The sequence below is a fragment of the Bison bison genome, unplaced genomic scaffold (assembly GCF_000754665.1).
Source record: "Bison bison bison isolate TAMUID 2011002044 unplaced genomic scaffold, Bison_UMD1.0 scf7180017864105, whole genome shotgun sequence".
NCBI classification, from domain to species: domain Eukaryota; kingdom Metazoa; phylum Chordata; class Mammalia; order Artiodactyla; family Bovidae; genus Bison; species Bison bison.
In genome coordinates this window covers 2,347,291-2,362,929 of record NW_011494677.1, presented here as the reverse complement: position 1 = coordinate 2,362,929, position 15,639 = coordinate 2,347,291, and positions in this window count along the sequence as shown.

Below are 15,639 nucleotides of genomic sequence, written 5' to 3'. Positions count from 1 at the left end.
CCACAGTTCAAAAGTGTCAATTCTTTGGTGCTCAGCTTTCTTCACAGTCCAACTCTCACATCCATACATGACCACTGGAAAAACCATAGCCTTGACTAGACGGACCTTTGTTGGCAAAGTAATGTCTCTGCTTTTCAATATGCTATCTAGGTTGGTCATAACTTTCCTTCCAAGAAGTAAGCGTCTTTTAATCTCATGGCTGCAATCACCATCTGTAGTGATTTTGGAGCCCCCAAAAATAAAGTCTGACACTGTTTCCACTGTTTCCCCATCTATTTGCCATGAAGTGATGGGACCAGGTGCCATGATCTTCATTTTCTGAATGTCGAGCTTTAAACATGTATATATATATCAATTCTATTGGGGTCCCTAGAAGCATTCCTAATGAATTTGAGGCTAGAAACCAAACAGCAGCAGGTTGTGAGTTGGTATCATTCTTGTGGTCTACCATTAACAAAAACGTAGATTGGATAAACTATATCTGCTATGACCCACAGAGGTTTGTTAACTATTCCAGAGATGCTCTAAGGGGAGTAGCAGAACAGTTAGATGCTACCAGCAAAATGGCATGGGGAAATTGGCCTTAGACATAACTCTGACAGAAAAGGGAGGAGTATGTTATAATGGGCTTCCCACGTGGTGCTCGTGGTAAAGAACCCACCTGGCAGTGCAGGAGATGTAAGAGATGAGGGTACGCTCGCTGGGTTGGGAAGATCCCCTGGAGGAGGGCATGGCAACCCACTCCAACACTCTTGCCTAAAAATCCCATGGACAGAGAAGCCTGGTGGCTACAGTCCATAGAGTCGCAAAGAGTCAGACATGACTGAAATGACTTAGTATGCAAAATAAAGTCAGTCTTTCAGGCAGAAAAAAATTGGCATTGTTGGAGCAAGACAGCCAGAGTGGCCAGCATGGAGTGAGTAGCACAGGAAAAAGTAGGAGATGAAGTGTGACAGGAAAGAGAAAGTTCTGTGAGGCTTTCTTAGATTTTTATCCTGAGACCAGTGGGGGCGTTTGGATTTCTCCCAAGCTCTACAATTCTTTGATCTTATTTTGTTCTCTCTCATTTTCGGAGCCATTGAGAGCAAGGTGGACGTTAGCACAACTCCCTCTGGCATTCCATGTTTGACTCTCTAGTGAATAATTTGGACTTTTAAAAAATAATTTTATTTATTTACTTATTTTTCCCTGGGCTGGGTCTTCATTGCTGTGCTCAGGTTTTCTCTAGTGGTGAGAAGGGGCTTCTGTCTAGTCGTGGGGCACAGGCTTACTTGCTTTGCAGCATGTGGGACCTTGTTAGGTGTGGTCATGTGGCTAAGTTCTATCAAAGGAAGCTTGAGCAGAAGTAGTGTCTGCTGTCTGACGTCTGGTCTGTCAAAGACTCTCTTTCCTCATCTTCTCAATTGATGTAGACATGCACATAAGCCACTTGCTCAAGAAGGAAGGAGGCTGGGTTTCTCAATAGCAACTGGGAAGGGAGTTACCCACCAACTGAGAACACCTGTTTTGAACCCAAAATGAAAGAGAAATGACCTTCTATGTGTTAAGCTGCTGAGCTTTAGGGCAGGTAATGTTGCCCTGATATAGCGCTCTGAAAATATGATAAGATAGAGATTATACATTTATGTACCAAAGCAGCATCTTCCACAGCAGCAGATAGAGACATTCTCTCAATTAGAAGGTCATCTGAGGGTCAAGGAAGACCCTGTTCAGCTGGTTCACCAATTCTCAGACTGCTGCAGAATCAGTTCCATATTCCCAGTGATCAGGTGGCTAACATTCTTGTGGCTCATGTGGGCTATAGTTTCTACTTTGGTTTCCTTTTTCTTTTTTCTTTATTTGTCTCTGTCAGGTCTTAGCTGTGGCATGTATGATCTAGTTCCGGCACCAGGGACTGAAGCCAGGCCCCCAGTGGAGGGTGGCGTCTTAGCCACTGGACCACCAGGGATGTCCGTTTTACTTTCATTTTGGAATAAGAGTAGTGAGCCCAGTTTCCTCTCCTGCAAGAACAGGATGGTTGAGAGCTGAACAAGAGGGACACGATCAAGTGGGACAGAACACTGTAAGCAGTGGTCCAGGCACTGACCCCCCACCTGCTATGATGTTGTCTTTGCATCTGGACTTTTCTCTTTCTCACTAAATGCAAGCCAGGCCTCTTTTGGCAGGGCCACGTGTGTGACCTGGTCCCACATTAGACTGTTTGGGTCATAGAACTTTCTAGGTTTTCTCGTTGTGAGGTGTTTGTCTGTGTGGGGCACTGCGGTAAGTACTTTGCCTGCCTCATCACAGGCAGTGCTCAAAACTGTCCTGTAAACAGTCCAGTTATTGTAAACACAGCCCTCCTACTGTTCCTGTCTTACAATGGAGGAAATGCTAGGTTCATTATTGGTGGCCAGCTTCTCAACTAGAGAGAAACATAACCCAATTAAGGAAGGAAGGAAAGAATAGGTAGTATTCTCCCAGCTGGGCTGAGAAGCATCCCAATGAACAAGAAACAAGGAGATACAGAAGGGGAGGAGACTTAAAGCAGTGATAAAGGAGACTTGCCTTTATCGGAAGAAAGATCACTTTAGATTGTCACTGTTGCTGATTTTTAATCTTAGAGGTGGTTTGCTGGCCCATTTCCCTGGTTTTGAGGAATCCACTTATACATGGGAGAAAGGTCCTTTGCTTGTGTATAAAGGGAACAAGTCAGCTTTTCTCAACTGATCCAAAAGTCTACAATTCATTTTATGGCATGCAGATAATGAATGGACACATTAAACACAACATCTAGCACTCCCTTTTCAGGGGAAGACAAATTAAAATGCCCAGATACTAGCTTATATGGGCTTCCCCAGTGGCTCAACAGTAAAGAATTCACCTGCAATGCAGGAAAACTGGGTTTGATCCCTGGGTCGGGAAGATGCCCTGGAGACGTAAATGGCAACCCACTCCAGTATTCTTGCCTGGAGAATCCCATGGACAGAGGAGCCTGGTGGGCTACAGTCCATGGGCTCTCAGAGTCAGACACAACTTTGCAACTAAACACCACCACCACCACCAAGCTAGACTCTATCTTATGACTCCAATATATCCTCTCCACAGGCACAACAGGACTGATCAGAGACACCGTCCTCTAGCTTCACTCTTCTTTATCGTGCAGAAGAGATGAAATACAAGAGCAGACTGGGGCTACAATAGTAGGTATCGTCCCCAGCCTACACCAAGGCTCCTCCTATCTCCCCCCACCCCACAATTCATTGTTGGAATTGGAACTCCTCAAACTCAGCGCTCTGCCAGCAGCACCTTCTACTTCCTATCTTTTGATTTTTAAATAAATATCCTATATGAGGTAGCCTGAAAGTTTTCTGTTGTTGCAGATCTTGGGGCTCTTATTCAAACAACACAGGAGGAACGAAGTGCTGCCTTAAAGTTCTTCAAGAAAGAGTATTCGCTCTCATTCATGTGTGTATCAGCCTTTATTATCAATGGTAAGTCTCTTTATGTCACCATAGACCTTCTGAATGTTAGGAAATTATGAGCTGTTATAGGAGAAGACTCCTGAGAGTCCCTTGGACTGCAAGGAGGTCCAACCAGTCCATCCTAAAGGAGATCAGTCTTGGGTGTTCATTGGAAGGACTGATGCTGAAGCTGAAACTCCAATACTTTGGCCACCTGATGCAAAGAGCTGACTCATTTGAAAAGACCCTGATGCTGGGAAAGATTGAGGGCAGGAGGAGAAGGGGACAACAGAGGATAAGATGGTTGGATGGCATCACCGACTCAATGGACATGGGTTTGGGTAAACTCCAGGAGTTGGTGATGGACAGGGAGGCCTGGCATGCTGCAGTTCATGGGGTTGCAGAGTCGGACACGACTGAGCAACTGAACTGAACTGATAGTTGTTGATTTGGTATATATGCATTGGCAGAGGGGTTCTTTACCGCTAGCTCCACCTGGGAAGCCTATGTCATGTCTCTTAAAAGAATATTGTGTATTTATTTGGCTGTAGTAGGTCTTAGTTGCAGCATGCATGATCTAGTTCCCTGACCAGGAATCAAACCTGGGCCTCCTGCATTGGGAGCACGGAGTCTTAGCCACTGGGCCACCAGGGAAGTCCTTTTTCTTTTCTTTTTTACTGTTTTCCTTACTTACTTGGCTTTACAGGGTCTTAGTTGCAGCATGCAAACTCTTAGCTATGTCATGTGGAATCTAGTTCCCTGACTAGGGATCAATCAAAACTGTGTCTTTTCTTCTTTCTCCAAATTTTTATAAGAATTTCAAGGGAATTGAAAATGGTAAGATCACCATCTTGAACAAGAAACTTACCACTTTATTTCTCAAGAGGGCTTAAAATGTGTGATATTTTTCAACATAAATTATGTTAGTGAATTCAAGACCTTTGTGGTATTCCCTGATGGATGTTTTTGCCCTTTGGTCTGAGGCTCTTAAAGCCTATTTAAGTAGGAAAATGGTCCACTATTACTCAAATACATGTTTCTCTTGGCCCAAAGAATCTGGCCTCCTGTTGAAAACACTGTGAAAAAATCCAGACAGACTTCACATTCAATGATGGGAAGTATTCTCCTGAAAGACTTGGAAGCTCTCTTTCAGAGATGGGGTTAATCAAGGTTAATTTACGTTTCTGAAACTATTGTCAGCATTGTTGTATGCTGACACAATTGAGTTTCTAAGAGACAACCAAAATAATATGGTAACACACAAAGTGAATGCTAATTGAAGCCAGGAATGGTGATGATTAATTACCACCAAAGCTGAAAGAAAGAGGGAAGACACCAGAAATTATTTTAATTAATCACTCGGTTTAGAATTTTAAAAATTCCTTTAAGCTTTGTGAAAGGGAAGGATTGATAGAGAATCAAGAGTGTTTGCTATTCGAGAAATTGATAGCCAAATTTTTCTCCCCCTAGAAGTGGTCTCTTCTCCTTGGAACTGCCGTAAAGCTCTCTGCACTTTGGTCTTGTCTCCCTGGCACTTTATCATTTTCTACTTTGTGTCAGGCTCCTCTGTGTCCATGCCTTAGTTCTTCCATTCTAAATCAGTCCCTTGAGTCTTTTATTTGATATAAGGTCTTAGCTGTCTTTGTTTTACCTTCATCTCCAGTCTACTCATCCAGACTTTCCTTCTGCCATGAGCCTAGTCAGATGTGATAAATGAATGAGTAAATAAATAGTCACAACTAATTATGTTGATCATACCACTTTCATCCTCATTTTTTTTTTTTTTTTTGCAAAAGAAGGAGCTATGGCAGCAATAATGAGCTAAGAAATAGTTAATACTAGAAAATAGACTGATGGGTATCCTTAGGTTTATGCTTCTGGGTTTCATTTATGCCAAGAGTTAGTTCTGTCTGGTCTGAGTGTATTGAACTGAGAGTTGATAAAACTCTCACTGGAGAGTAACAGCCATCATATTAAATAGCTAACACATGCTTTTGTTCAGCAGCACCTGTGCCAAAGCATTCTGTGTGCATTTACAGGTTCTTCATAGTAACCCAATAAAGCGATATCAGTGCTAATTTTACACCTGAGAAGACTGCCTCGTAGCGAGGTTGCATAACTTATTTAAGATCACACAGCTAGGTAGCAGATCTGGGAGTGGAATCCATGTCTGTCTGGCTCAAAGCTTCAACTTTTAACCACGGTTCTCCTTTCTTTAGAAGTTATTTTTCGGTCTGATGTTAGAACCCAGCTGCCTTACCATAGTAGAAAAGGAACAGTAATGTCCCATTTTTTGAAGATTTATTTAAAGCAAAGTTTCTCAACCTTAGCAAAATGAGCACTTTCGCCTGCAGAACACCTTGTTGTGGGGCTCTGTCTCGTGCCTCTTGGAACATTTAGCAGTATCCCAGTAGTATTCCTGCAGGTCCCTCCCATCTCCATCTTTGGCAACTAAAAATGTTTCCAGTTGTTACCAAATCACTGCTGCAGAGAATCACTTGAAGAAAGAGGTCCTCCTTGTTAGGATGCTGCTGCTGCTGCTGCTAAGTCACTTCAGTTGTGTCCGACTCTGTGCGACCCCATAGACGGCAGCCCAAAGGATAGCATGTTTCAATCACAATTCAGGTAAAATACTAAATAGAAATATACTGCAAGAGAAGAAACTTAGATGAAAACAGTTAATCTCAGCTGACTGGCCATTAGGGAGAATTTCCTGAGGTGTTTTCTTTGATATTCGTAGCTTTCTAGGAAGTGTGTATCAGAACCTTGGACAGCAGTTAGAGCCGCTGAGGCAGTAACATAAATCTTCTCTCAAGAGATCACCGAGGACCAGAAGCATTCCTGAGACATTAAGTACACATGAAGCTAACTGCCAACATTTTTACCCTAACAAAATCCGGATAAAATGGTTTTTGAGAACACTTTTTCAGAGGAGTAATTAAAAAGGAGCTGAGGGGAAATATGTGGAAAGTAGGGAGGTCACCCTAAATTTGCCATTGTAACAAGGCCAGGTGTTTTAATGGGTGGCTCACATGTGAATCTCAGTTTTGTTTTGTTTTTTAGTTAGTAATAGGGCAGCTCCCTCCCAAACCTCCCATCCGTCACCTCTACAAGGAATGGAGGCATCATTCTTGGTCGTGGATAATTCTGCTATAGTTCCCAAGAAAAGATTACAGATAACTGATATCTAAACAAAAGATGAATTAGCTGAATTCACTGAAGAACCTTTGCATTTCCAAAAGGGACAAAAGCTGAAAAGTCAAGGAATTTTAAATGTTCTAATGGGAGAAACAGGCAACGACTTTGGAATTTTAGGCTTTGAGTTGGATATGTTGAGAGCAGTCTTTGTTTTTTTCTTTTAAAGATTTTTTTTTTTTTTAGGGGGATGTGGACTGTTTTTTAAGTCTTTATTGAATTTCTTAAAATACTGTTTCTGTTTTATGCTTTGGGTATTTTGGCTGTGAGACATGTGGAATCTTAGCTCCCTGACCAGGAATCGAACCTGCACCCTTGGCGTTGGAAAGCAAAGTCATAACCACTCGACCACCAGTGACATCCCTAAGGGCACTCTTCTGATTAGCTCCTTGGGGCTGTCCCTTTAGTCTTTCTGCTCGCTAGAAGAAATTCCATGATAAAAAATGGAACTCTTAAGCTGACCCAAATTGTGATCAACAAATACAAGGGAACCCTGAAAAGTACTAGCTGTAGAGCTTACTGGGAAGACTAAGCGGAAGGAAAGGCAGCCCTGTGTTCCCCTCATAAGTACTTGGTCACATTTTTGAAGAATGTTGGTTTTGAAACCTACTGTCATAATAAAACCATTTTGAAAATTATGTGGGAAAAGTCCTAGCTTCTCCTTTTACAGCTCTGTGACTTCGCATATGCCACTCAATTTCTTTGTACCTCAGTTTTCTCCTCTGTAAGATGAAGATAGCAACATCTTCAACTGCATGCTGCTAAGCTGCTTCAATTGTGTCCGACTCTGTGCGACCCCATGGACTGTAGCCTAGCAGGCTCCTCTGTCCTTGGGATTCTCCAGGCAAGAATACCGGAGTGGGTTGCCATGCCCTCCTCTAGGGGATCTTCCCAACCCAGGGATGGAACCCACGTCTCTTATGTCTACCTGCTTTGGCAGGTGGGTTCTTTAACATAGTGCCACCTGGGAAGCCCTATCTTCAACTGAAGAGTTGCTAAAGGATCATGTGAAGTATTTGTCCTCTTTTTCTTTCTGGGCTTTTCCGTGTTTGTCAGGAAGGGTATAAGCTATTTAAGGACATCGTGTATGCTATTATTACAGTACAAGATGGTTTTTTACTCCCTTTCTGTGTATTCAATGCTGCATTCATTCACCCAGTAGATTGATCAGTAGATTGATTTTTCTCTGCTGCCAGCCAGCAGTTACACACAGAAAAAGGTCCTGAATACTCCATCCACTTTGGGAAGCTCTTTCATATATTCTGTGCCACACAAATATCTGTTATTTTGTATTATTTATGCGGCTGTCATTTCTGTAAGACTTCACATAGTTTATACTTTTGTCAGAACAGGGACACCATTCAGATTTCGTCTGCCGACACACTCGAGCATCCTTGGAGAAGCTGGGAGGCAATGTACGGAGCCATCCACACAGGGCTCAGCAGTTCCCTGGGCTTTCTCTTTCTCCCATTTCCTGCCCTGCCTTCGCAAGTTTCTACAGAGTCGCAACCAGGAGAGACAGAACAGAGCAGAGAAATACAGGAAGAGAAGGAACTGCTTATCAAGATATTATTTTTGATTCCAAGGTGCCATTTAAATGGTGTTTGGCTGAATTCGTACTTTGCTATGGTCTTTGTTAGCTTCAAAATCTGGTATTTAGTTCTGTCCCAAGAGATGCTTTGACAGCAGTGACATTTCTCAGTAACCATCCAAGAGAAGCATGTGAGAAAAACTTCAGAACAAAGAGGCTTACGTGCGGTCTCCTTCAGTCCAAGTAACCTCTGAATTAGGAAATGATTCTAAGCGTGAGTTCTCTGGATTGGTAGGATTCTTTTGAAATGCCCGCAAGGGGCCACCTTGGAAACCCAGGTAGGGGGGACTGAGTGTAGGGCTCCAGGCTCTCTGTACTCACTTAAATCAGAGCAGCTCGGAGTTAATCTATTTTTAATATACTAGAATTATTCATGAGATTTTTAAGAAAACAGTTGTATTACTAAAAAGACGCTTGAACACATTTGAAATAGTGCCTTTAGGGCTTTATGTGGAAACCTCCAATCCTTCCTTAGACTGGATGCACTGGTGGGTTTTTTTAAATCTAGTGATTCAAATAGCTACAAAAATTGGAAGAATGTTCAGGGGAAAGAATTGCAGTGGTTGAAACTTGAATGGGTCCCTGAACCAGAAAACTCATGAAAGCCAATAACTGCTTTCTGTCTTTTTCTTCACAGCCACACTCAGAAAAAGGAAAAACTTCCTTTTTCTTCACTTCCTCTTCTTCCATTCACAACTTAATCCAGTCTCACCTGACTTCCACCTTCATCACTCCACTAAAGCCAATGTGCTCAGCATTCAATTGTGTCTGACTCTTTGAGACCCCATGGACTGTAGCCTGCCAAACTCCTCTGTCCATGGCATTTCCCCGGTAAGAATACTGGAGTGGGTTGCCATTTCCTTCTTCAGGGGATCTTTCCGACCCAGGGATGGAACTCGCATCTCCTGCTTGGCAGGAGGATTCTTTACCACTGAGCCACCTGGGAAGCCCCACTAAAACCAAAGCCCTCCTTGTAATTAAATGAAATAAACATTTCCCAGTCCTTGTCTGTCTTGATGGTCTTCCCCAATGGCTCAGTGGTAAAGAATCCACCTGCAATGCAGGAGACATGAGTTCAATCCCTGGGTCAGGAAGATCTCTTGGAGGAAGAAATGGCAACCCACTCCAGTATTCTTGCCTGGAGAATCCCATGGACAGAGGAGCCTGAGGGCTACAGTCTATAGGGTTGCAAAGAGTCAGACACATGTGTGTCTCTTGATATCTCAGCACCATTTGATACCACTTCCTTCTTGAAACCATGCTGACCCATTAGACTCTAAGGTCTCAAATGCTTCTGGTTTTCCTTCTGCCCTTCACCTATCTTCTTTGATGATTCCTTGTTTTTCTCCCATCCCATCAGTGTTGTCCTAGTCTTCTTGTTCCCGTCTCTTGTCTCAGTGTTCTGTCTTATTCAGTGAAATAATTTACTTCTATGATTTCAATTATGGTGCTAATGACTCTTAAATGTTTCTTGCTACCCTGAGTAGTAGACTCACAGGTCTTCATCTGTACTGACCGTGGGCACCTCAATTTCAAAATGTCCAAAGTCTATTTTCTCATCTTTCCTATAAACCTAGTCTCACATTTTTTAGTGTCATCATCACCCCACCCTCTGCATAGTTGCCCAGGCTTGTAACATAATCATCATCATTGATTCCAGAATCTTCAGCTTCATCTTCCCTTTTCTCCTCCCTCATATATAATCAATCAATGGGCATCATGTTGACTCCTAAGTATTTCTCGTATCTTCCTGTTACTTTTCTTCTCCACTTCAAGTTCTAAGTTTCACCCACTTTCGCCTATCATTGAAATGGCCAAAGTGACTGCCTAGCTGGTCTCCCAGCATTGAGTTGTGCCTTTTACTCATTTTCCATACTTCAGGCAAATTGATCTTTCTACAACACAAATTCAATTAGATCTATGCTTTAACACTTTTTAATTGATTCTCATTTTTTCTCTGATGTATTCAAACTCCTTTAATATGGAGTATAAGATAGTATAGATGATTACTCCAGCTTAGCTCTAAAGCCTTATCTCTTGGTGTTTTGTCAAAATGTGAATTACATATGTTCTTTGTTCTATGGCCTTCTCATGTGTTACTCTTGCCTTTAGCAGTAATGGTCTTCTTCCAATTCTTTACTTAACTAACCATGACTTAGTCTTCCACTCTCAATGTACACATTGCTTTCTGCAAGAAGTATGTACTATTTCCACAAGCCTCACTGTATTTCCCACCCACGTGCTCCCATAACCACCTTTCCTTTTTGTAGATGAGAGTTTATCCCTTTGTATTGCCATCGTCTCTTTAGCTTTTCTATCCCTTACCTAGACTCTAAACTTAAAGAAGTCAGAAACCTGCTATATCCCTAGCATTTAGTAGTGTGGTTGACTTTTAATGAAGAATCCCCCTTTAATGAACAAATGAATCACCTCTAGGGAATAAAGGGGAACAGGTCTTAGATTAGAGACTCAAGATAGTTGGCATTTGAGATGTGTGAAAAGAAGAAGGTAATAACAGGCAAATAGCGGGGAATTTGGTTCCAGCATGAAAGGGATCATTTAACATCTTAGGAGTATAAGCCTTGTAAGCCATATAAGACAAGTTATGCATGAATTAAGGAGTTTTGGAATTGACCATAGAGATGCAAAACCAGGCTAGGTTTTTAAACTGCATGTCTGGGACTCATATGGGAGAATATATGTTAAAAGGGGTAAACCTGAAAAGCAACAGAGACTCCCAAATATAAGCTCATTTTGGAGGGAACCATGCTCAATCAATAACTACTTGACAAATATCTTCCATAAGCAAGAGCTATGCTAGGTCCCGAGGATTCAGAAGGGAACCGCTCAGTCTACTTTTCAGGGAGACTTCCCTGAAGAGATGATGACTGAACTAAGCCATGAAGAACAGATGACTGGAAAAGAGGTGGGGGAACTTTCTGTGCATAGAATTCAGCAATCCTGGGACAAGAATTGACAGGAAAATCTGGCATATTCAGGAATGGCAAGCCAACTCATGAAACCAGTCATAAAGTTCATGGAGGGTAGTGCAGAGTAAAGAGGAAAGGCTGGTAAAACTGTCTGGATTTTTCACCCATATCACAGTGACTAAAGACATTGAGTAGACATCAAGTTTTTTAAGGAAATTGGTGATATTTGTTGTTGTTGAGTCACTCAGTTATGTGCGACTCTTTGCAACTCCATGGACAGCAGCATGCCAGGCTCCCCTGTCCTTCACTATCTCCTGGAGTTTGCTCAAAATTGATGTCCATTGAGACAATGATGCTATCTCACCATCTCATCCTCTTCTGCCCTCCTCTCCTTTTGCCTTCAGTTTTCCCAGCATCAGAGTCTTTTCTAATGAGTCAGCTCTTCTCATCAGATGGCCAAAGTATTAGAGCTTCAGCTTCAGCATTAGTCCTTCCAATAAATATTCAGGGTTGATTTCCTTTAGGATTTTCTGGTTTGATCTCCTTGCTGTCCAAAGGACTCTCAAAAGTCTTCTCCAGCACCACAGTTCGAAAGCATTAATTCTCTGGTATGCAGCCTTTTTTATGGTTCAGCACTCACCTCCGTACATGACTACTGGAAAAACCGTGACTTTGACTATACGGACCTTTGTCAGCAAAATGATCTTTGCTTTTTAATATGCTGTCTGGGTTTGTCTTGGGCTTCCCCAGTGGCTCAGACAGTAAAGAATCTACCTGCAATGCAGGAGACCTGAGTTCCATCCCTGAATCGGGAAGATCGCCTGGAGAAGGAAATAGCCACCCACTCCAGTATTGTTGCCTGGAGAATTCCATAGGCAGAGAAACCTGTTGAGCTACAGTCCATGGGGTCACAAAGAGTAGGACATGCCTAAGCAACTAACACTAGGTTCATTATAGGTTTCCTTCCAAGGAACCCCTTGATTCATGGACCTGCCACTCCAGATTCCTATATAATACTCTTCTTTACAGCATCGAACTTTTCTTTCACCACCAGGCGAAGTCAAAGTCACTCAGTCGTGTCTGACTCTTTACAACCCCATGGACTCTAGCCCACCAGGCTCCTCCATCCATGGAATTTTCTAGGCAAGAGTACTGGAGTGGGTTGCCATTTTCTTCTCCAGGGGATCTTCCCGACCTGGGGATCGAACCTGCCAGACACATCCACAAATAAGCATTGTTTCTGCTTAGGCCCATCTGCTTCATTCTTTCTGGAGCTATTAGTAATTGCCTTCTGCTCTTCCCCAGTAGCATATTGAACACCTTTCAATGTGGGGGGCTCGTCTTCCAGTGTCATATATTTCTGCCTTTTCATACTGTTCCTGGGATTTTCAAGGCAAGAATATTGGAGTGGTCTGCCATTGCCTCCTCCAGTGGATCGTTTTGTCAGAACTCTCCACTATGACCCGTCCATCTTGGGTGGCCTGCATGGCATAGCTCATAGCTTCACTGAGTTATGCAAGGCCCTCTTCCATGACAAGGCTGTGATCCCTTAAGGGGAATTAGTGATATAAACATGCATCATTTTTAGAAAATGTCTCCTCCAATCGATCGGAAAATAGAGATGCTAAACAAGCTAAACAAGATGCTAAACAAAATAGAGATGCTAACAAGTGCTTAGATGAGTTCTAAGGCAGCTCCATGGGTCTTTGGGCACCTTTACATGTAAATGGCTCACTTGTAGAAATGATGGTGTGTGTTTGTGTGTGTGTGTGCTATTGAACCCAGGTCTCTGGCATTGCAGGCAGATTCTTTACAAGCTGAACCATGAGGGAAGCCCTAGAACCTGACAAACCTTGGTTTATCCAGTTACCAAAGAAGGGAAGAAAAGCAAATACATCTTTTTATTTTTTTAAGTTACAAATCAGAGTCTATTAACCTACCAACAATGAAGAAATTGATTTATGCATCGGATAGAAAAAGAAATCAAGGGATTTTGAGCGTTGGAAAGTCAGAGTTAATGGTGGCTGTGATAGTTAACTGTTAACTAGAATAGAATGAGTCCATGGATCCAGCATAATTAGTTGAAATAAGCCTCATTGTTCACTTTTTGGCCAATGTCTTCAGTTAGGTCCAGTAAGTGTTAGTTGCTCAGTTGTGTCTGACTCTTTGTGACCCCATGGACTCTAACCTGTCAGTCTCCTCTGTCCATGGCATTCTCCAGGCAAGAATACTGGCGTGGTTTGCCATTCCCTTCTCCAGGGGATCTTCCTGACCCAGGGATTCTTTACCATCTGAGCCACCAGGGAAGTGTTTGTGTGTATGTAGGGTGGGGTGAAGGGGCGGCAAAGAGGTGGCTGTGCATGTGGTGTGTGGGTGTATTGAGGAGAGTGGCTGAGGTACAATCGTCACTTCTCCAAACCCTGCATTTTCTTACAAGTGGTGCCTTAGCAATCTTACTCTTTCACAGTGTGAGAAGGAAGGTCAGATTTCTGAATTAATTTCATGAGATGAAGGGCAACTTGAAGAAAAGACAATGAAGCATATCACAGCAAATGAAATAATGTATTTCTATTTTTATTGGGATATAATTGCTTTACGATGTTGTGTTAGTTTCTGCTGTACAACAGAGTGAATCAGCTACCTGTATACCTATATCTGCTCCTTCTTGGACCCCTTGTCCACCCCGGTATTCCACCCCTCTAGGTCATCACACAGCATGGAACTTAACTCCCTGTGCTATTCAGCAGCTTCCTACTAACTGTCTATTTTACCCCTGCTAGTGTATTTATCTCAATCTCAATTTCCCAATTTGTCACTCCCTCCCCTCCCCCCATCCACATATCCTTTCTCTACGTCTGCATCTCCATTCCTGACTTGGAAATAGGTTCATCCATACCATTTTTTAAATGCCACATATATGCGTCAATATACAATATTGAAACAAGGTATTTCTTTGAAATAATTGTGTGCTAATTAAATCCATCTGCCGGATTTCATCTTGTCTCTTCAGAGCACCTTCCTAGGTGCTTGGGCAGTATTTTCCCTCAACATATTATATATGAAATATTAAAATCCCTGGTACATTCAGAAGACTATGATCCCTGCATTTGTTAAAATATCAATACAACAAGAACAGCTGGCTTGTTCCTCTCCCTGGGAAAAAAAAAAGTCTTCCTGAATATTTCTGGCAGATCTGTCATCTCTTCCTCAAGCCAAGTGACAAGTGAGTCATGCAAGGGGGCTTCAAAAGGTTTAACCATATTGCACAGCAGATGCTCTGAAACTATTATTCAGAGAGCCTGCCCAGGACCCCTGTTGCCCCCTGATTTCCTTAAAGCAGTTTATGGCCTACTCTTTCTTTGCATCAGTTACATGGTGCCTGCATTAATCCAAAAGATGCACTAACCTCACCTCTACTTCAGTTTCTCTGAATCCTCACTCCCCCCCACCCCACACACACATACCTCACATCTCACCACCATATACACACACTATGCTCTTTCATATGTTGTCTAAAGCAAGATTATTTTCAGAAATGTATTAGTACCAAAACGACCAGTTTGATATATACTGAACTTTTACCTAATTCACTAGTCCTGGTATTTTCTGCTTTTGTGTCACCATAAATCCTCCAGTACCTTTCATTTTGGAGGATAATGATCTTTTTTCTCATTTCTGTTTCATCTTATTTCCCAATCAATCTCAGCTGAAAATTAACCTGGGTTAGCACTTTATATGATGCTCATCCTATATGAAATTCTATAGATTGTCCTTCGATCCACATTTTAGAAGTACTCAATAGTGTGCATTCTAGTGCTACTTTCAATGAAATCTTATCTTTGACATATTGAGACTGCAAAATACTTTGCATTTATAGATCTCATTGAATTCATGACTGTTACCTACACGGCAGCAAATCATGAAAATGAGAGTTGGAAAAGTCTTATTAAGATGGAGAGTCCATCCCCAGAGGCTATGTAAGAATGTCAACTTATAATTCAACATTTATTAAGCCCCCCAAAATGCACTAGACTCTTTAAAGAACAAAGAACCAGACAAAGTCAAAGCCTAAGTTATTTGCAATAAGGCAACATCATCTTGTCCATTTTTCTTTTTAAAGGACTCCAGATATGGGACTTCAAATGTTTTCCACAAACAATGATTCTATGTCTTGATAAATTTTTCTGATGAGAAGTTTATTCCTGGTATCTAGCCTATGTACTTGTCTGAAAAGAAGCTTAATTCACCTTATGTCAGGTAATCAGATCAGATCAGAGATCAGATCAGTCGCTCAGTCGTGTGCGACTCTTTACAACCCCATGAATTGCTGCATGCCAGGCCTCCCTGTCCATCACCAACTCCCGGACTTCATTGAGACTCACGTCCATCAAGTCAGTGATGCCATCCAGCCATCTCATCCTCTGTCGTCCCCTTCTCCTCCTGCCCCCAATCCCTCCCCGCATCAGAGTCTTTTCCAATG